Genomic DNA, 21,806 nt, shown 5'->3' with positions numbered 1-21,806 from the left:
AAACTGTGATGAGCAATGAATCTGGAGATTGAGGGTCGGACACAGAGAAACTCTCTTCTCTTTGCCAATAACTTTGTGGGATCTTTAACATCCACCGAACCATTGAGATCTCGGTTCAAGGTCTGACCCGAATGACAGACTATTTAGGAATGTTATGCAGAGACGTGTTGTGAGCGGAGACGGACACACACACACACGCGTGTGCTCAACCACACGCAACCACTCAACCCTAACCCTAACACAGTCACACACACACACATACACACAAACACGCACACAGACACACACCCACACAGTGAGACACACACACAACCACTCAACCCTAACCCTAACACAGTCACACACACACACATACACACAAACACGCACACAGACACACACCCACACAGTCACACACACACAGGCAGTCACGCAAACCAGCTTTGTGTCTCTCACACGCAAACATATAAACACACGTAAATACACACGAACACTCAGTCACTAACACACCGTACACCAACCCACACAGTGAGACACGCCTCCAGCACACACACAAACACGCTTAGTCTCTCACACACACACAAACAAACACACCCCCACACCCCCCCCCATACACACACACACATACCCCACCCACATACATACACACACACAACCCCCCCCACACACACACACACATACCCCACCCCCATACATACACACACACAAAGCTGGTTTGCGTGACTGCCTGTGTGTGTGTCTCACTGTGTGGGTGTGTGTCTGTGTGCGTGTTTGTGTGTATCTGTACACACACTCCCCGTCTCCCCGTCACCCCCACACCCCTCTCTACCCCTCCTCACCACCCACAGCCATCTCCCCGTCACCCCCACACCCCTCTCTACCCCTCCTCCCCACCCACAGCCGTCTCCCCGTCACCTCCACACCCCTCTCTACCCCTCCTCCCCACCCACAGTGTGTGTACACACACACAGATACACACAGACACGCACACAGACACACACCCACACAGTGAGACACACACACAACCACTCAACCCTAACCCTCACACAGTCACACACACACACACACACAGACACACAAACACACACACAGACACACACCCACACAGTGAGACACACACACAACCACTCAACCCTAACCCTAACACAGTCACACACACACACAGTGAGACACACACACAACCACTCAACCGTAACCCTCACACAAACAACCCCCCACACCCCCCCACACACACACACACACATCCCCCACCCCCCCCCACACACACACACAAACCCCCCCCACACACACACAAACCCCCCCCACACACACATAACCCACCCCACCCACACACACAAACAAACACCGCCCCACACACACACACAACCCCCCCACACACACAACCCCCCCCCCACACACACACAAACAAACACCCCCACACACACACACAAACCCCCCCCACACACACACACACAAACAAACACCCCCCCCCACACACACACACACAAACCCCCCCTACACACATAACCCCCCCCACCCACACACACAAACAAACACACACACCCCCACACACACACACATAACCCCCCCATTTATATCTAAAATATCATCAACTAATCGCCGTTTATATCTAAATTATCATCAACTTATTGCCATTTATATCTAAAATGTAAAAGTAAAATAATTTCTGGTCATAATCAGCAATTCATAGCCATTTAACAATAATAATAACAATAACCCTTACAGTTCACACAGTGCCTTATCACATGGCTGAGATGCCTCAAAGTGCTTCATATGATGTACTGTAAAGTGTAAAGTGTAAAGTCTGTGTCGGTTATGGTCTGTAAATGGACTGTAGCAAATCGTTTCCTGAATTGAGGAAAAACTGCCGTTTTAATTCGGAAGATGGATATAAAATACAGTGATTGGAATAAAGGCCGCAGTTTCAGTTTAATTCTATTTCTGTGTTTGCTTTACCAGTTCACTCCGCTTTCTATTGGGACTCGGATCAAAGAGGGAGAAAGCATTGATGTAAAAAAACCTGTAAACCCTTAAAACAAGTGTGACATTTCTATCAGTGAATCCCAGAGTGATCCGTTCGGCCATCGGCCGCGGCTGTATTCCTCTGGACATGAGGAGCACAGCCTTATCCCACTGTTCCTCTCACTCTCCTTCTCCGCAGTGTTCGTCCTCTTTGAGAACTTGTAATGAAACGCATCGATTCAACTTCAAACGGGGAATTGGGGAACTGTCTGGAAAGGGGAATTATGAAAGGATTTGTGTGCACGTATGTGTGTGTGTGTGTACACGTGTGTGTGTTTTTGTTTGTGTATGTGTGTGTGTGTGTGGATGTACGTGTGTGTATGTATTTGTGTATGTGTGTTGGTATGAATATTTGACAGTTTCCCCCTCGAATACAAACAGCGTTTCCGCTGACGGTGAATCCGTTTCTGGAGCAGCACCGAAACACAACGTCAGAGATCATTTTACATTCCGTGTCACCAGTGCACAGAGTGTCAGCAAAAGCAGTGGCTGTAAAACAATCCACAAACACTCTGACAACGACATGAAATAAATACGTTAAAACATCGGAAGGACTGTGGGAGGGAAGGCCGATGAGTTGAGGCAAATAATAATAATGATCATTGCCTTTGATATACTGATTATCACGTGTTTGAGGATCTCGTAGCGCTTCACAGGATATACTGTGAAGTGAATTGACTGTATATTTTGTGGGCAAAATGCGGCAGCGAATTGCACGTAGTGGTGTCTCACAAAACATCGTGGATTGCGCGGCGACACTGTTTATTGATCGGTTTATTTTTTGAGACGTTACTGCCCCCGGGAAGCCAATCGCCCGACAACAACCACAACCCAACACAATTACATTTGTGGAGCACCTTTCACGTCGGGAGGACGTCCCACGGTGCTGGAGGGTCAGTGTTTGGGGTTCCCACTGACTGCTCGGTAAACAGTGGTGTGTAGAGTAAGGAAACTTGCCCAAGATTTCGACCTACGCGGCTTCGAGAGCACTGACACATACCCAATGGGCCGACCGGCCTCCTACTGACCGTCAAATGGACAGTGATTCCGTGACCGGGGGCACTGATTGAAGATAACTGGCAAACACACCTCTGGGGAGATCAGGAGAACGTTTCCATTGCAATTCTTTTCACTGAAGAGTAGGAATGTTGAGGGACGGAGAGTGAGAGGAACAGTGGGAAAGGACGAGGTTCCCCATGGACAGAGCAACACCAGCCCCGGCTCGATGGGCCGAATGGATCGGTCTGGGATTCACTGATATAAATGTCACAATTCATTTTATTGTTTGAATGGGTTTTTACATGAAGGTGTTCACAGTCTTTGATTGTGGCCCTCACAGCGAACCCGAGGAACCGGATAACACAAACACGGATAAACCTAAACTTACACTGTGGCCTTTATTCCAAGACGCTTTAGTTTAAAAACATCTTCCAAATGAATTTTGGTTCTTGTACAGTTACTGTTTAAAACTGGGAACGATTAATTTGCTAATATGTGACTGGCCGTTTGTTGATTATACGGTGAATATTTCAGTGGGGTTTATTATAACCGCTTTAAGTTATACCTAAGTTATAAGTGTCAGTGGGTTCCCGGTCGGTGTTCATGTGAAATATGATGTGTAAACAGTGAGAATCCTCACTCTGCCCTAAATTGGGCCATCGGTCAGCAATAAACTGATTGATGGCCCCAATTGGGGAAATATCTGCAAAGACAATTTGTGATAATACATCACAAATGTAATGTGAAAATTGTTCGGGGTAGAAAATGCCACGAATATCACGTCAAATCTGTTAAGGAATTTTGCAAATTTCCCCCATCAAATAAATTAATAAGAGTAAAGTTTAAGTGTCACTCCTTCGACGTTAGACGTTAATTAAATCTTTTGGATTGTAAATTAAATGAATTTGAAATGTGGGATCGTGTGTAATTAACTAAATCCAGCATTCGATAAACACATTTTATAAATATACGCGACATCATTCTCTCATTGACGAATGGAACATTTTAAAAATACAGTAATTGTAAACTGAAAGGAATGAAAATACTTCGCAGAGAAATCTCATCTCCGTTTCACTGGTGATGAAGAGACGAGAGAAACTGGAGCTGTTTTCATGAGAATACTGAGGTTTGTGAAGCGCCTGAGAGTAGTGCTCAGACGCAGGAGGGACTTCCATGAAGTATAAATGGAACAAGGATTCCTGTAGCTCAGGGGTTAGAGCACTCGCCTCGCAAGCGAGACACCCGGGTTCAATTCCCGGCCGAGGGAAACCTCGGGCAAGTTTCCTTACTCCACACACAGCCCTAATAATAATCCCTCCAAGACAAACAATAATAAATTGGTCATTTTCAACCCACGGCTGTTTGTGGGACATTGCTGTGCGCAATTGGCTGCCGCGTTCGCCCACAAATATACAGTCAATTCACTTTACTGTCTATTCTGTGAAGCGCTTTGAGACGTCGATAAGATGTGAAAAGCGCTACAACAAAGGCAAGGATTATTATTATCAAATGTAAGGATTATTATTATCAAATGTAAGGATTATTATTATCAAATGTAAGGATTATTATTATCAAATGTAAGGATTATTATTATCAAATGTAAGGATTATTATTATCAAATGTAAGGATTATTATTATCAAATGTAAGGATTATTATTATCAAATCCAAGGATTATTATTACATCAATTGCGATGAGTTGATGATTATACCTATCAATGATTTAAGATTAAAATTTAGATATCACTGGTGATTAGTTGATGATATTTCAGATATAAAGGGTGAGGAGTTGATTATTATATTCGATGTATCAATGGAGGTGATTTGCCTAAATAGGTTTTTACCGACTTCTTGGTAAACAGAGACGTGTGTGTGTGTGGAGTGAGCAAATTTGCCCAACATTTCTCCCCTCCCGACTCCGAGGGAGTTGTCACTGACACAACAATAATCCTTGCATTTCTTACAGCGCTTTTCATATCTTCTGGAGGTCTCAAAGCGCTTCACAGAATATACCGTAAAGCGAATTGACTGTTTCTTAGTGGGAAAGACGCCTCAGCCAATTGCACACAGCAGTGTCCCACACACAGTCCTGGATTGAGTGATCAAATTATTATTGTTCTTTTTTAAAAAAAATTATTATCCCCGAAAAAGCGACCGACCAATCGACTAAAGACCGTATTCCGCCTTATCGCCAGGTAAGCAGAGGCGTGAGGAGTAAGGAAACTTGCCCAACATTTCCCCGACAGGAATCAAACCCAAGTCCTCTTGTACTTTAACCAATGACCTACAGCTCTCCTGGGTCCTGGGCAATGGGCTGAGTGGCCTCCTACTGACTGGCAAATGGTCAGTGATTCAGTGACCAGTGGGCAATGGTTTAAGATAATTGGCAAACAAACACCCGGGGAGATCAGGAGAAAGTTATTCATGCACAGAGTGGTTAGGGTGTGAAATGTCCTGTCGGTAATGCCAGTTTTGACTGAATCCATATTGGCTCTCAATAAGGAACAAAGTGGAGTCCTGTGCGCAGCTCTGGTCACCGCTGTTCAAGAACGAAATGGGAGAAATGGAGACGATACAGAGGAGGGCGACCAGAGTCACTGAGGGAATGGAGGGACTGGACCATGAGGAGCCACTCAGTAACTTTGGTTTCTTCACAGAGGAAAAGAGATTGAGAGGCGATGGGATTGTTGGCTTTCAGATGCTAAAGGGTCTACACAATGTAGACCATGACAAGCTGTTGCAACTGGTCCAGGATAGTGAGACCAGACAACACGGCCTTCGGTTGAAGGGGGTCAATTCGGAAAGAATTAATGGAAACACTATTTCAGTGAGCGAACGGTAAACCTATGGAAAAGGCTCCCAAGGGAGACGTTGAGGCAAGAAATGTTGATTTTAGGGAACAACATCATGGAAAGTATTAAATAAGTATTTTGGGATATATGAGCATGTGACCACCAGGAAGGTGGATGGCGATCTATATGGACCTCGGTCTTTTATTCCTCCAGAATTTCTAAAGTTCCAGGTTTTTCAATCCACGGCTGTTTGTGGGACACTGCTGTGCGCAATTGGCTGCCGCGTTTCGCCCACAAATATAGAAATATACAGTCAATCCAGAATACAGCATATTCTGTGAAGCACTTTGCGATGTGTAGAAGATGTGAAAAGCGCTATATCAAATGCAAGGATTATTATTATTATTATAGGTTTCTTATGAAGAGATCTAAAAAGGAGTAAATTCAAGGGATAACGGGAAAGGCCGGCAAACGGGACTGACAGGATTGCTCTTGGATAGAATTGGCGTGGACACAGTGAGCCAAATGGTCACTTCTGTCCTGTAAATGTCTATGTTGCTGAGGTTCTACAACAGATTTGATGTGAATGTAAATTGGGTAAATTTCACCCGAATAATGAAGAGAATTTGCTTGTCGAGCGACCAGAGTGGTCCCAGTGATAAGCATTAGACCTGATTAATCAGCTACGTGTTGTCCAGAGCCCATGGTATTGGTAAAGAACAAAAGTGGCAGTAAATGTGAACTTACATTTCCAATTCTGGAGCAGAAAGCCAACGATTAGTGGCCACAGCATTGTCCCAAGTCTCGTCTGTGGCCACGTGTGGCCCTGACCCAGCGCTGACTGCACTCCAACACTGTGTAATATCCCCGATCCGACCAGAGGCCAGAATTCACAACAAGTCACTCAGAAACCACCCCTTTCACTCCAGTTCCCCAGAGGTTTGGCACATGTATCAGATCCGCCGTTCAGTCCGATGGAATCAGCCAATGAAATGTGAGATTACCATTTATAGCCAAAATGACTTGTAGGTTCTTTCATCTCGTCTATGAAAACCAAGTATCTGAATGTTGCCTTAAATGGAAATGTATCGTGAACGAGACGGCCGTATAAAACTGACGCATGTGTTCTGGAAGTGAGGACTCGGTGCAATATGGCGTAGGTGTGGACAGCACTGAAACTCCTGTCAGTATCGCCTCTCAACTGCTGCTCATTATAATAATATATCATAATAATCCTCTCATTTGGTGCAGTGCCTCTCACCTTGCGGGAGCGTCTCAAATCGCTCCATGATTCGCTGTGAAATGGAGTGACTGTGTATTTTGTGGGAGAATGCAGTGACCACTTTGCACAGCAATGTGCCACAGTCAGGAAAGAAATGACCAATTGTATTTGGTGGATTGTTGGCCACAGAGATTTCCCACCTACTCCATCCCCGCAACACCGGCCTCGGCTTCAACCATTGACCATCTCAACTCCCCGTCCCCCAGAATTCTCCCCAAATCCCTTTCCTTTCACTTCAAAACCCCCAGAAAAACCCACCTCCGATAAACGTTGGTCAACTCCCCATTCCGCGCCTGTAATATTTTAAGCTTAAAAGCACCATTGAGCACTGAAGGAATTTAACAGAAAGCTTTAAATAACATGATCTGAAAAAGCAAATTAGGCAACAAGGAAACCCCACAACCGAAGCCATATCTCTTGAACAGAGCGGCAATGTATTGAGAGGCTCAGAAATAAACTTAAAGGGGGTTGAGAAATCAGACGTTGGTAGGAATAGGGAATTTCACATTGGAACTGACTGAGAGGACGTGGATTCATTTAAAAGTGGTATTGGATTAATGGAACCCATTACAGAATTGTGTGAGAGGGCGATTAGACTCATGTGCTGAAAAGCACCAGCACAAACTTTCTCAGAGTGTTTTTTTTATGCTGTAACGTTGTAAATCTGCAATCAGACGGCGATAGGGGAGAGCGGCGAGAAATGGGATAAAGCAGGTCATGGGCCGATTTCATCAGCTCCTCTCCAGTGATCTTCTGAAGGCACTGGGGGAAGATTCGCTGAATAAAATGCTCTGCTAATACTTACCCACATCGAATCATGGAATTATACAGCACAGAAGGAGGCCACTCGGCCCATCGTGTCTGTGCCGGCTCTTTGAAAAGAGCTTCCAATTTAATGCCACTCCTCTGCTCTCTCCCCACAGCCCTGTAAACGTGTTCCCCAAAGAAAATCTTCTTGTTTCTTAAAAGCAGTTATCAAATCGACTTCCACCAACATTTCAGACAACGCATTCCAGATCCGAACGACCATCTGTGTAAAATAATCTCACTCACCGATCCTCTGTTTCTTTAACAGCTATTGTAAATCGGTGTCCTCGGGTTTCTGACCCACCCGCCCGTGGGAATAGTTTCTCCTTGTTCACCCCGGCCGATCCCCTCACAATTTTAATAACGTCTATTAGATGTCCTCTTAACCTTCTCTGCTCCAAGCAGAACAGTCCCAGCTTCCCCGGACTCTCCTGATGACTGAAGTCCCTCATTCCCGATACCGTCCTGGTTAATCGACTTTGCGCCCTCTCTAATGCCGTGACGCCCTTCCTAACGTGTAGTGCCCAGAAATGAACACAACACTCGCTGAGGCCTAACCAGTGCTTTATAACGTTTCATGATAAATTGCTGAATTTTGTATTCTATGCCCTCCTTTATAAAGCATATTATCAGCTCTATCCCCCTGTCCTGCCACCACCAAACATTTACTGATATGAACCACCAGGTCCCTCTGACCCTTCACCCCCTTTAAGATTCTACTATCTAACGTATATTGCCTCTCCTCATTCACTCTCCTGTACATTATTTTTTACCAAACTCTGTTAGGATAATTGATGTCCCCCAATATCACTACTCTTTTTGTTTTGCAGCTTTCTGAAATCTGCTGCAGATTTGATCGTCTATCGCCTTCACTCTTCTTTTTATATATCGTATACACATTATAAAATAATAATAATTCTTGCATTTGTGATCGCGCCTTTCATGTTGGGAGGATGTCCCGAAGTGGTTCATATGTTACACTGTAAAGTGAGGTGGCATAGTGTATATTATTCTACAATAAATAATAATAATCCTTGCATTTGATATAGCGACTCATCGCATTTTCGAGACATCTGATCGTACATCACAGAATACACTGTAAAGTAAATTGCCTCCATAGATTGTGGGCGAAACTGGGCAACCAATTGTGCACAGCAGTGATCAAATCATTATTTTATAACAAAGGACTATAACCCCCAGAAAACCTATTTATGAATTGACTAACAACCGGGTTTGTGCTTATTGCTGAGTAAACAGAGGTGCATTGAGTAAGGAAACTTGCCCAACATTTTGCCCCGACCGGGAATCGAACCCGGGTCCTCTCGCTTGCAAGGCGAGTGCTCAAATCACTGAGCTGCGGGACTCCACTTAATCGGGAACACAACAGCCAAGTTGCACACAGCAACATCCCAGAGAGCCGTGAAATGAATGGCCATTTTTATGGAGGATTGTTGGCCAGGACTCCGCGAGAACCTCCCCTCCCTTTTCCTAATAGTGGGATCATTAGCGTCCACTTTAACAGGAAAACAGGGCCTTACTTTAACGTCTCTTCCAAAGTAAAGTACCTCCAAATGCAGCAAACTCCTCGCGTAAGCATTGGAATGTCTCGTTGGACTATATGAGCTCCAAATCCTGACTTGAGACTTGACCCAACAAACGATTGACTCAAAGTCAGGAGCTTTACCCATTGAGCCGGACTGACAACGCCTTGTAACTCTGTGGAGATCACAGCATCTCTGTATGTTTCTCTCAGACGTTTGCTCTAACGTGTGGTTGCCAACACCTGGATCGGAAGGTCACGTGTTGATCTCGACAGCAGAAGAAAATGGCCTTTCATCTCGGTGTGAAGCTGAAACCTATCAGTTGAAAGGGGCCAAAGACACAGCTCTCACCACAGGCCCTTTAGAGAGCTCAGAGCCAACCGAAGCGCAGTGCAGTGCAGTGAACGCCTCAGCTCCGCCGAGATCACAAGCGATTAGAAGGGTTAGTGCCACGAAGACGGTTTCAAACCGGAGTGCATTTAAGAATTTAACAACAGAACGTTTCGCCCACAAACACACAGTAAAACGTCTCGAAGACGTGATCAGATGCGACGTCGAATGCAAGGATTATTATTATTATTGTGATTAATATTACTATCAACCATTGATCCTACTTCCCCGGCTCGGCTGGCGATGGCCTACTCAATAATTCCCGACCTGCCTACTGATATAATAATAATATTGTTACTCATTTCACGACTGCTCGTGGGGTATTGCCTTGCTGGTGGGGTATTGCCTTGCTGGTGGGGTATTGCCTTGCTGGTGGGGTATTGCCTTGCTGGTGGGGTATTGCCTTGCTGGTGGGGTATTGCCTTGCTGGTGGGGTATTGCCTTGCTGTGCTGGTGGGTATTGCCTTGCTGGTGGGGTATTGCCTTGCTGGTGGGGTATTGCCTTGCTGGTGGGGTATTGCCTTGCTGGTGGGGTATTGCCTTGCTGTGGGTATTGCCTTGCTGTGGGTATTGCCTTGCTGGTGGGGTATTGCCTTGCTGGTGGGGTATTGCCTTGCTGGTGGGGTATTGCCTTGCTCGTGGGGTATTGCCTTGCTGGTGGGGTATTGCCTTGCTGGTGGGGTATTGCCTTGCTGTGGGGTATTGCCTTGCTGTGGGTATTGCCTTGCTCGTGGGTATTGCCTTGCTGGTGGGGTATTGCCTTGCTGGTGGGGTATTGCCTTGCTGGTGGGGTATTGCCTTGCTGGTGGGGTATTGCCTTGCTGGTGGGGTATTGCCTTGCTGGTGGGGTATTGCCTTGCTGGTGGGGTATTGCCTTGCTGGTGGGGTATTGCCTTGCTGGTGGGGTATTGCCTTGCTCGTGGGGTATTGCCTTGCTCGTGGGGTATTGCCTTGCTGGTGGGGTATTGCCTTGCTGGTGGGGTATTGCCTTGCTGGTGGGGTATTGCCTTGCTGGTGGGGTATTGCCTTGCTCGTGGGGTATTGCGTGGCTCGTGGGATACTGCCATTTCTGGCCCCACTTTAGAAATCCATCCCAGACTCCCTCCACCTCGCCCTCTCGCTTGCTTCCTCCACACATTCCCCTTGGTCCATGCTTCAGTCTCCCTCCCAAACCCCCCAACCTTCTAACCCGCTCTTGTTTCCATCTTTCCAACCCCCAACATGGGTACAAAGCCTTAAAATCCATCGCTTTGGTACTTCCTCTCGATGTGAAAGACCGTATTTAAGTGTAATCTGTAGTCGTTGTTGTTTGCCTCCCAATTCGGGGATTCCCGTTGACAGGTGAAGTGTTTTGGGACTTTCATAGTCCAGGAAGGGGTCTGTCTCACAGTACAAGTTGTGAAGAGTTTGAGATGGTCATTCAGTGTGAAAAGCTTTGTGTTATTGATAATAATAATAATAATAATATTAATCATAATAATCCTTGCGTTTGATAGAGCAGCTCAGCAAATCTTCACGACGTTTCAAAGCGTTTCACAGGATGCACTGTCAAGTGTAGTGACTGCGTGTTTTGTGGGCGAAACGTTGTGTTTTCAAATTCTTAAATGCCGTCAGGTTTGTGCAACTTATTTGTGAAACTGACCATTATAACCGTGTGTCCTCTCTGTGTTTTGTTCGACCCTCAACTGTCATTTCTCCACCATATCCGTTCGATGACCCGCTCTGCCTTCCCCCACCTCTGCAACATGGCCGACTCCGCCACTGCCACAAGCCTAAGGCTGCCAAAACCCTCAAACATGCATTCATCACCTCGAGGCTCGACTATGGGCAGTCCCTCCATGTTGACCTCCCCAACTCTTCCCTCCGCAAGACACAAATCATCCAGAAATCTGGAGCTTTTGTCCTCTCCCGCACCAGGCTCCGTGACCCCATCACACACACCCTCACCCGCTCCACTGTCCCCCATCCCTCGGAGGATAGGATTCAAAATCCATGTCCTCACTTTCAAGGCCCTCCACGGCCTTGCCCACTCCTACATCTCTGACCAGCAGGTCACACCCCACCTCATCCATTCCCTCCACTCAACGAACTCCGTCCGGCCTGTTCCTGGCCTCCAGCCCGACTCGCCCAACCCTCGGCGGCTGAGCTTTCAGCCTCTCTGCCCCCACTATTTGAATCTCCATTCCACAATCTCTTCGCTTTGCTGCGTCTCATTCCTCAAATAAGGTACGATTCAAGACCTTTTTGATGCCCATGTCATCAGCAGCCCATCATACACCCTCCGCGCCCCCCTCACCCCAACTCTGCCCCCGACCCTCGGGTTCTGATCCCTGTTCGTTCAGCGCCTTGTGACGTCCTCCCGACAGGAAATCTGCTTTACAGACGACATTTTGTTGTTGCTGTTGATTGCAGAATGTACGTCGAAGTGAATTGACTGTATATTGTGCCAAACACGGAAGCGGTTGAGAACAGCAATGTCCCACAAACAGTCGTGGATTCACTGACCGACTTATTTCTGTTAATTTTAGGAAATGGCGTTAAGAGTTCGGGAGCCGTGTAACCGTCATGAAGTGTAAATGGGCTCAGGGTGTTGACCAAGTGCATAGTCGGAGAGAAACGTCTTTCGAGGCCGGAAAAAGAGGACGAGCAGCGTCCAGAGTAACAGCTGAAGGTGCCATCACTGGTAGAAGGGAGCAGTGAGCAGGAGAGCAGTGTTAGCATTCCAGAGCCCGGGGCAGCAGACCTCAGGGGTAGGACGGAGCGAGGACATAGAGTGGGGCCCAGCGAGAGTGCAATACAAACTTGCATTGCTGACTTCTCAGCCTTTGGACTGAGGTACAGCAATAATATAACAATCCTTGGTTTGATGGAGCCATTTATCACATCTTTGAGATGTCCCAAAGCTCATCACAGAATACAGTGTAAAGGGAATTGACTGTGTATTTTGTGGGTGGAACGTGACAGCCAATTGCACGTAGGATTGTCCGACAAACAGTAGTGCATTGAGTGACCGTTATTTTTTATTTAATTTTCCTGTTTTTATGAAGGGAAAAATACCCCATCGGTTAAAAACTGGTTCCAACTTGTTGGAAGGCAAACAGAGGCACGTGGATAAGGAATCTTCCTAACGACTCCCACTGCCCGGGATTCAAACTGAGAAAGTCATTCAGTGTGAGAAGCTCTGTGTCAGTAATGATAATAATATTAATAATAATAACCTTTGCATTTGATAGAGGACCTTAGAGCATCTGAGGATTGGGAACTCGGCCCCACTGGCTCCATCCCTCAGGGGATAGAATCCGAAATCCACGTCACTTTCAAGGCCCTCCACGGCATTGCCCACTGCAACATCACTAACTTGCAGCCCCCCACGGGCCCCCATCCACCCACTATTAACCTACCCACTCTCCCCAAATCAGCAGACTCCGGCCATGTCTCCCCCCCACCCGCCCTACCATCGGTGGCTGTGCTTTCACCTCTCTGTCCCCACTGTTTGAAAGTCCATCTGACCATCTCTTCTCCTCGCTCCGTCTCTCACCTCCTTGAAGGCACCAATCAAGACCCTCCTATTTGACCATGGCATCAGCAGCCATCCATCCTGCACCCTCCGCCCTCCCTCATCCCAACCCTGCCCCCGACACTCGGGTTCTGATCTCTGACTGTACAATGCCTTGTGTCGTCCTCCCCACATGAAAGTAACTTTACAATTTTAATGTTGTTGTTGTTCACAGAATCTACTGTAAAGTGAACTGACTATATGTTGTACAAATGCAGCAGACAGTTGAGGACAGCAGTGTCCCCCAAACAGTGGTGGATTGATTGACCAACTTATCACCATTATATGTTAGACATGGTGTTGAGGTCGGCAGGAGTAAATCCATGTAGCTCCTAAAGTGTAACCGGGGTCAGAGTGTTGGCCAAATGCAGAGTCAGAGAGCAATGCCTTTCGAGGCCGGGAAGAGAAGAGCAGAGTCCAGAGTAAGAGCTGAATGTGCCGTCACTGATAGAAGAGACAGTGAGCAGTAGAGCAGCGCTGTAAGTGCAGAGGCCGGGCAGCAGACCTCAGGGGTAGGAAGCAGTGAGTCCGAGCATCATCTGAGGTCAGGATAAGTGTTGGGGAGTTGACGGGAGGGCAGATAGTGAGGCCCAGTGAGGATACAATACAGATTTACACTGAAACCTGCTTAACGACTCACCCTTCCCGGGATTCAAACCAAGGTCCTCTCGCTTGCGAGGCACGTGCTCTAACCACTGAGCCACAAGACTCCACAAGGATCAACTGTAGGATCTGTTCTTGTCAGTCCCTCCTCGAGCCAACACCTGGAAAGATTTTCCTGCCGGGGTTCGTTCGTGAGGAGCACAATGAATCTCAGCCACAATGTGAAAGGCTCTGATGATGGGATCGGTATTGAGTCACTTCCAGTCACACAGCCCATTAACACGAGACACCCCATGGACACCACCCACCCCATGGACACGAGACACCCCATGGACACGAGACACCCCATGGACACCACCCACCCCATGGACACCACCCACCCCATGGACACCACCCACCCCATGGACACCACCCACCCCATGGACACCACCACCCCATGGACACCACCCACCCCATGGACACCACCCACCCCATGGACACCACCCACCCCATGGACACCACCCACCCCATGGACACCACCACCCCATGGACACCACCCACCCACACACCCCATGGACACCACCCACCCCATGACACCACCCACCCCATGACACCACCCACCCCATAACACCACCCACCCCATAACACCACCACCCATAATACCACCCACCCCGTTAATACCACCCACCCCATTAATACCACACACGCCACATACCATTAATGTGCCACACTACATTAATACCACACAATTCCTGCAGTTCGTTTGCTCGGCTCCCGTCAGCACCTCCGTGCCTTTGGCGCCAACAGCATCTTCCTTCATCTCACGGAGCCAACACAAAACCTCAGTGTCCTGTTCGATCCTCAACTGTCCTTTATACCCCACATCCTTGCCATGACCCTCTCCGCCTTTCCCCACCTCCGCAACATCGCCCAGCCCCAACACTGTCTCACAGCAGAAGCCGCCCAAACCCTCATACATGCATTCATAGCATCCAGGTTCGACTACGCAAACTCCCCGCTTGTCGGCCTCACAAACACCTCCCTCCCACAGGCTGCAGATTATCCAGAACTCTGCAGCCCGTGTCCTCTCCCGCACCAGGCTCCGGGACCCTGTTATCCCGATCCTCGGTCAACTCCCCCGGCTACGCAGCACACAGAGTATCCAGTTCAAGATCCTGGACGTTACTTTCAAAGCTCTCCGTGGTCTTGCTCCCCCATAACTCTGCGAGCTCCTACCCCCTATCAACGTGCCCACTCCCTCCGCTCAGCGGGCTCCGTCCTGCTTCACGTCCATAACCTCGACTGACCCACCATTGGCTTTCAGGCCTTCAGCCACTCTGCCCCCACCCTCTGGAACTCCATTCCACAGTCCCTCGGCCTCACACCCTCCCTTATCTCCTTAAAGTCCCATCTCACGCCCCTCCTCTTCGACCTTTGCCGTCCGTCACCTCCTTCCCCCTCTGCCCTCCACCCTCCCCGATCCCGAACCCCAGCGAAGTCCCAAATACCGATTGTCCAGCGCCTCGGAAACCCCTCCCGATGGGAAAGGCGCTATACAAATGTAACTGTGTTGTTGTTGTTGTTTAACCACTCAAAGGCTGTTTCCACACTGTGGCACAAATACACGTCCTCTCATTTCAGGCAGTTTTGCTTTTCTCATTTAAACAGTGTGAAGATACAACAAATCGGCCTTTTAGAAAGAAACAGCAGTTTGTTTCCAGATCTCTTACCCAACGGCCTCCAGAGTGTCCTCTCAGTCTCCTCCTCGTTGTGTGTGTGTGTCGGTGACACTGGAATCTCTGACATCGGCCGGAACTGGCAGATAGGATATCAGTTGACCATCTCATCCACAGGTCTGTACCCCCCAGAATGAGGGTTTCCCCGGCCCCACACTGGGCACCGGGCAAATCCCCAAACAAGCCTTGAACCTCAAACTTTGTGCCAGAGCGCAAGCGTGAACGGTTGGCACAGCTGCACAGTAACAGCCCAGCCGGGCGAGGGTATGTCTCCGTTGGCAGCTTGCCCACCACCTCAGGAAATGTGCTGCACTTGTCTCGTTCGTGCTCACTGCACAGAAGCCTTTCGTATTCCCTCATCCATCATCTGCCTCATTCTTTCTTATGACATATCAACAGCTACAGCCTCAACTGCAATTTATTGGGGAAAGTTCCACACTTCCTCCACCAACTGTGAAAAATATCCCCCACACACACACAAACACACATACAATAGCGTGACACACACACACACACATATATATTGTGTCACACACACAGATACTGTGAGTCAAATACAACAACAACAAGATTAGATGTGTCCAGTCCTTTCACGTCGGGAGGACGTCCCAAGGTGCTGAACAGTGACAGCATTTCAGACCCGAGCTGGGGTCAGGGGGGAGAAGGGAGGGGAGGGGAAGGGGGGTGGCCGATGGCATGGTCTCAGAGGAGGGTATTGAGACGGGACTTGAAGGCTAAGGAGGGGGTGAGGCGGAGTGATTGGTGGATGGATTCCAGAGGTTGTGGGGCAGAGTGGCTGAAGGCTCTCCCGCCAATGGTGGGGCGGGTGGGTCGGGGGAACAACAACAACAACAAGATTCCATTTATTGAGCGCCTTTCATGTCGGGAGGACGTCCCAAGGCGCTGGACAGTTGGGTCGGGACCCGAGCAGGGGGTAGAGAGTCGAGAGGGGAGCTGAAGGCACGGTCAAAGAGAAAGGTCTTGAGACCGGCCTTGAAGGAGGAAAGGGAGGAGGCGGCGAAGGCACTGGGGGATAGAGTTCCAGAGCCTCGGGGCTGAGAGGCTGAAGGCCCGGCCACCGATGGTAGGGCGGTTGGGGCGGGGGATGTGGAGCAAACCGGAGCCAGAGGAACGGAGGGTACGGGCAGGTAGGTAGGGGGATAGTAGGTTGGAGAGGTAGGAGGGAGCGAGGCCGTGAATGGCCTTGTAGGTGAGGATGAGGATATTGAATTCGAGCAGCCAGAGGCGGCTGAGCGGAGGTCGTGCGTGGGTTGGTAGGGGGTTAGGAGGTCACAGAGGAAGGGAGGGACGAGGCCATGGAGGGCTTTGTAGGTGAGGACCAGGATCTTGAACTGGATCCTCTGAAGGAGAGGGAGGCAGTGGGGGAGATGGGGTCATGGAGTTTGGTGCGGGAGAGGACACGGGCTGCAGAGTTCTGGACTATCTGCAGTCTGTGGAGAGAGGAGTTGGGAAGGCCGACAACTGTTTGCACAGTCGAGCCTGGAGGTGATGAAGGCACGAACAAGAGTTTCAGCGCCTGAGGGCTGAGGTAGTGGCGGAGTCGGCCGATGTTACGGAGGTGAGGGAAGGCAGAGCGGGTCATGGCTTGGATGTGGGGAAGAAAAGACAGTTGAGGGTTGAACAAGACCCCCAGGTTCTTGACTGGCAGTGAGTTGTAGGGGTAACCATGGAGGGTGATGCTCCCAGAGCCTGAGGTGCTGAGGCGCTGGCGCGAGACAATCAGGAGGGCCTCAGTCTTGTTCACATTTAACTGAAGGAAATTTGCCCTCATCCAGGACTTGATGTCCAACAGACAGTCTGTCAGGACAGCAGTGGGTCTGGAGTTGAGAGTGGGGGCAGAAAGATAGAGTTGGGTGTCATTCGCATACATATGGAAGTTGACCCCATGTCTGCGGATCATGTCACCGAGGGGGAGCGTGTAGATATAAAGGGGAGACAAGGACAGAGCCCTGGGGGACAACAGACGTGACAGTGCGGGGGCTGGAGGAGAAACCGTTAGAGGCGACAAAGTGGAGATGGTGAGTGAGATAGGAATCGAACCAGACAAGGGCAGGTCCATGAAGATTAAGTAAAGCGGAGAGGCGGTGTGTGAGGATGGAGTGGTCGACAGTGTCGAAGGCGGCAGAGAGGTCGAGGAGGACAAGGAGGCAGAGGGAGCCCTGATCACAGATGTTCAGAATGTCATTAGTGACTGTGACCAGGGCTGTTTCCATGCTATGGGCAGTGCGGAAGCCGGGTTGGAGGGGTTCAAAGTTGGTTCAACGTGCCTGAGGTGGAAGGCGCTGGCGTGAGCCAATCACGAGGGCCTCGGTCTTGTTGACATCAAATGCAGAAAGTTGTCTCTCATCTGGACTTCCAGAGAATGATTGCTCTGCGGCTGATAATGTGCCATATCAAATCGAGCATTGCTGGCATCAGCATAAGTCAATTTCACAAAGACTCCTCTCAAATTACCAATCTTCCTGAGGAATAAGAGAAGGAAAAATGACACGGGAATGTTTTTCACATTAGGTGAAGATTCATTTATTGGCTGGGGAGGTGATTCAGTAAATAGAGACCGACAGAACGGAAATAATATACACTTTGGCTACAAGTGGCAGTACAAGTATTTTGCAGGGTAAAATTCCAGGGTGAATTTTCCATATAATGTGTCACACGTCTCGTAACCCCCTCCATGATTGATAATAACCGGCCTCAAGAGAACACTTGACTTTCTTTACTTTAAAATTGCCCAAAGACCGATCAATGATTGAATTTTTATACTGTGGAAGCAACTCAATCCTGGCATCACCCAATATCCCTACATAAACTACCTATCTATTGCTCCTTCCTCACTGACCCACATCTCTCTGCCTCTATCGTGTTACCTTTCTAAAAAGATATGACTTTGGCCGTTAATTTTGTCAACCTCCACAACAGTCCATTAATTTGTCATTTCTGCCTCCTTTGGGCTTTACGACAAACTCTAGTTGTTGACCTTGGTTGAGCTCAGGTTTCAAAGGATTCTGGATTTTCTATTATGGAGAAGAAAGGAGGTCTTTCAGCCCATTGAGCCTGTTTCACCTGTTAATTGGATCCTACCAGAGCCGTTCCTAATGTCTCCATCCCCTTTTTGATTGAGCTCTCCAGCTTTGTGGGAATAGAATCCATATCTTCACAACCAACTGTTGCGACGGCATTTCTCCCCGTGCGTGCGGCCTCTTATCAAAGATCAAAGTAAGCCGCTTCAGCCACGATAATAATTAGTGGGTACTCTCCAAGGCTGGAATATGTTGCTGAGGAATTGGTGTCAAAAGTTGAACCAATCTCCAAAAGAGGTCTGACCGGCACTTTGTATAACTGGAGAAGCACCGCCTTCATGTTTCACCCACAAAACCCACAGCCTCTACCTTCACAGTATATTCTGTGAAACACTGTGAGATGTCTCAATGCACTATATCAAATGTAAGGATTATGATCATTCCGGACCTCTTGAAATTAAAGTTAACATCTCATTTGTCTTATTATCTGATTCCTGATTGTCAAGATTTTACCAATTATCCCACGAGAAGGAAATATTTTCCTTTATGTAACAAGTTTAAAGATGAGTCTAAACGGATATGTCACCAGGTGTTTCACTTCCGATCTGAATTTAGTTTGTGTCACAGCATAAATGACGGTGTTTGTGCAACAACTCAAGAGCTGAAGCATGTCTGTCACGTGTTTGACGATATAAACCGGGTCCTTGTAATCGGTGTAAACATAATCACTTAAAGTTTGTGAAAGTATGAATTCCAAAACGTACATCAGCCACAAGAGTATGAAGCTACCTGATATGGCGAAGAGTAAAATGATGGATTTCTTTCGATTTTCCATCGCTGTATCATTGCCACTTTCATTTTTCTGGTTCAGGAGGTTCCTGCGTACTCTATTGGCCGCGAGAATGTATCTCACCGTCACCACGTTCATCAGTAAAATCAGAAAGAATGGAACAAAGGGGGTTATTATTGTGTCAAACCATCGAAACGCAATCCATGCGGAGGAGTTGAAGTAGGCTGGTTTCATGAGACAAAACCAAGGCAATTTGTTGCGTATCTCCCAGGGCTCAATGATAAAGTACCAAGGGATGCTGATGGAACAGCTCAGAGCAGAAATCACTCCTACAACCTTGGCCGCTGTTGTCTTGGTGCTATATGTTGTTTTCAGCTTCGACCAACAGATGGCAACCAGACGGTCAAAGGTGAAAGCGACTGTGAACCAGACTGAAACATGCGTTACCGTCGAATTCAACACGAATCTGAGTGAACAAATGGGAGTGATGTCCAGAAATGTTACAGGTAAATAAAGAGCAGCGATTTCATCCAATAACACGTCGTTGATGACGACCAGAAGATCGGCTACCGCCATGGCCACGAGGTAGCGTGTGATACATTGTGAGAGACCACACTTTCCCCGGGAGAGGACCACAATAACCAATAGGTTCGCTGTAAGATAAAGGAACAAAACACGCACTTATTTACCTGTGAGCTGTGTAAGCTGATGGCATTTTGCTCAAACAGCATTTACACTTTCTGGTGGAGAGAGGAACACTTGCTATGGGCAAGTGGCTGCGATGTTTTGCTCAAAAAAACTTTGTCACTGCACTTTACAGTACATTCTGTGAACCACTTTTAGACATCTCGATGATGTGAATGGTGCTACATGAAATGTAAGGATTATTATCTTTAATTAATTCATTAACTACAACACAAGAGTATTGTTTAACTGAACGCAAGGGAGAGCAGAGCAAAATATGGCCCAAGATAGAGATTTTAATCAAACCCACAACAAGGTACGTCAGTGGAAGCATTTGTCTTAGGTTGTGGTGCTGGAAAAGTACTCATTAGACAGCTCTCTTTGAGAGGTATGTACCATAGGAACGTAGGATCAGAAGTAGGCCTTTCGACCCTCTTCCACCATTCTAACAGATCATATTCATCAGATGTATTATTGTGAAGAGGCTACACATCACACACAATTCGAAATAGTGAAGGGTTTCTACGTCCAAAAACGTTGCATCAAAATGCAACCAAACTCTGTCACATATATATGATCCCAAAGTATCAATGGAAGAATTTGGCTTAGTTTGGGCTGTTGTACAAAGCTCATTAACCCTCACTCGTTAAGAATCATGTTACAATCTGATAGTAACTGGGAGACGTAAGTTTGACAGAGTATAGTTTGAAAAGTTTGGAAAATATTTCATTAAAGACATATGTTTCTTCAGATAAGATCTTAACCCGAATATCCACCTCTACGTGTTTCAGAAGACGTTAAAGATTCCACGGTATTATAGCGAAAAGACTTCTTCCACGTGTCAAAATGTTGTATCAAAAAATAACTGAACCCCATCACATATATCTGATCCACGTAGATTCTGCATATTGCAAAACAGAAGTTGTGGCAATTCACGCATTTATTAAAATACATTTTAACATGTTTTAAAACAATTCAATTGCACTACTTATGATTATAATCCAACAATTTTGTGATTCTCCTATGTCTTCCTCGCCGGTCATCACAGCTCTTCCGTTCGCAACATCCAACTGATTCATATACTTCCACCAGGTCCGCACTCCCAGCAATCGCAGCAACTCCATCACTCCAATCCTCACCAGACTACACCCACTCCAACCACACAAAAAACTCTGTTCCCACATCACACCAGTCCTTACCAGACACTGCTCCCAATCACACCAGTCCTTACCAGGCACTGCTCCCAATCACACCAGTCCTTACCAGACACTGCTCCCAATCACACCAGTCCTTACCAGGCACTGCTCCCAATCACACCAGTCCTTACCAGGCACTGCTCCCAATCACACCAGTCCTTACCCAGCCCCACTGCTCCCAATCACACCAGTCCTTACCAGCTACACTGCTCCACCAGTCCACCAGTCCTTACCACAGGCCACTGCTCCCAATCACACCAGTCCTGGCCAGGCTACACTGCTCCCAATCACACACTAAATTCCGTACACCATCACCCCAGTCCTGGCCAGGCTCCCCTGCCTTCTTGTAACAGAACCGATTGATTTCAACAACCTGAAACTCACCAGCAAAACATTTCCTGTCCAGGCATC

This window comes from Callorhinchus milii, unplaced genomic scaffold, assembly GCF_018977255.1.
Source record: "Callorhinchus milii isolate IMCB2004 unplaced genomic scaffold, IMCB_Cmil_1.0 Scaffold134, whole genome shotgun sequence".
Classification (NCBI taxonomy): Eukaryota; Metazoa; Chordata; class Chondrichthyes; order Chimaeriformes; family Callorhinchidae; genus Callorhinchus; species Callorhinchus milii.
The sequence above is the reverse complement of the archived record's forward strand: the minus strand, read 5'-3'. Positions refer to the sequence as shown.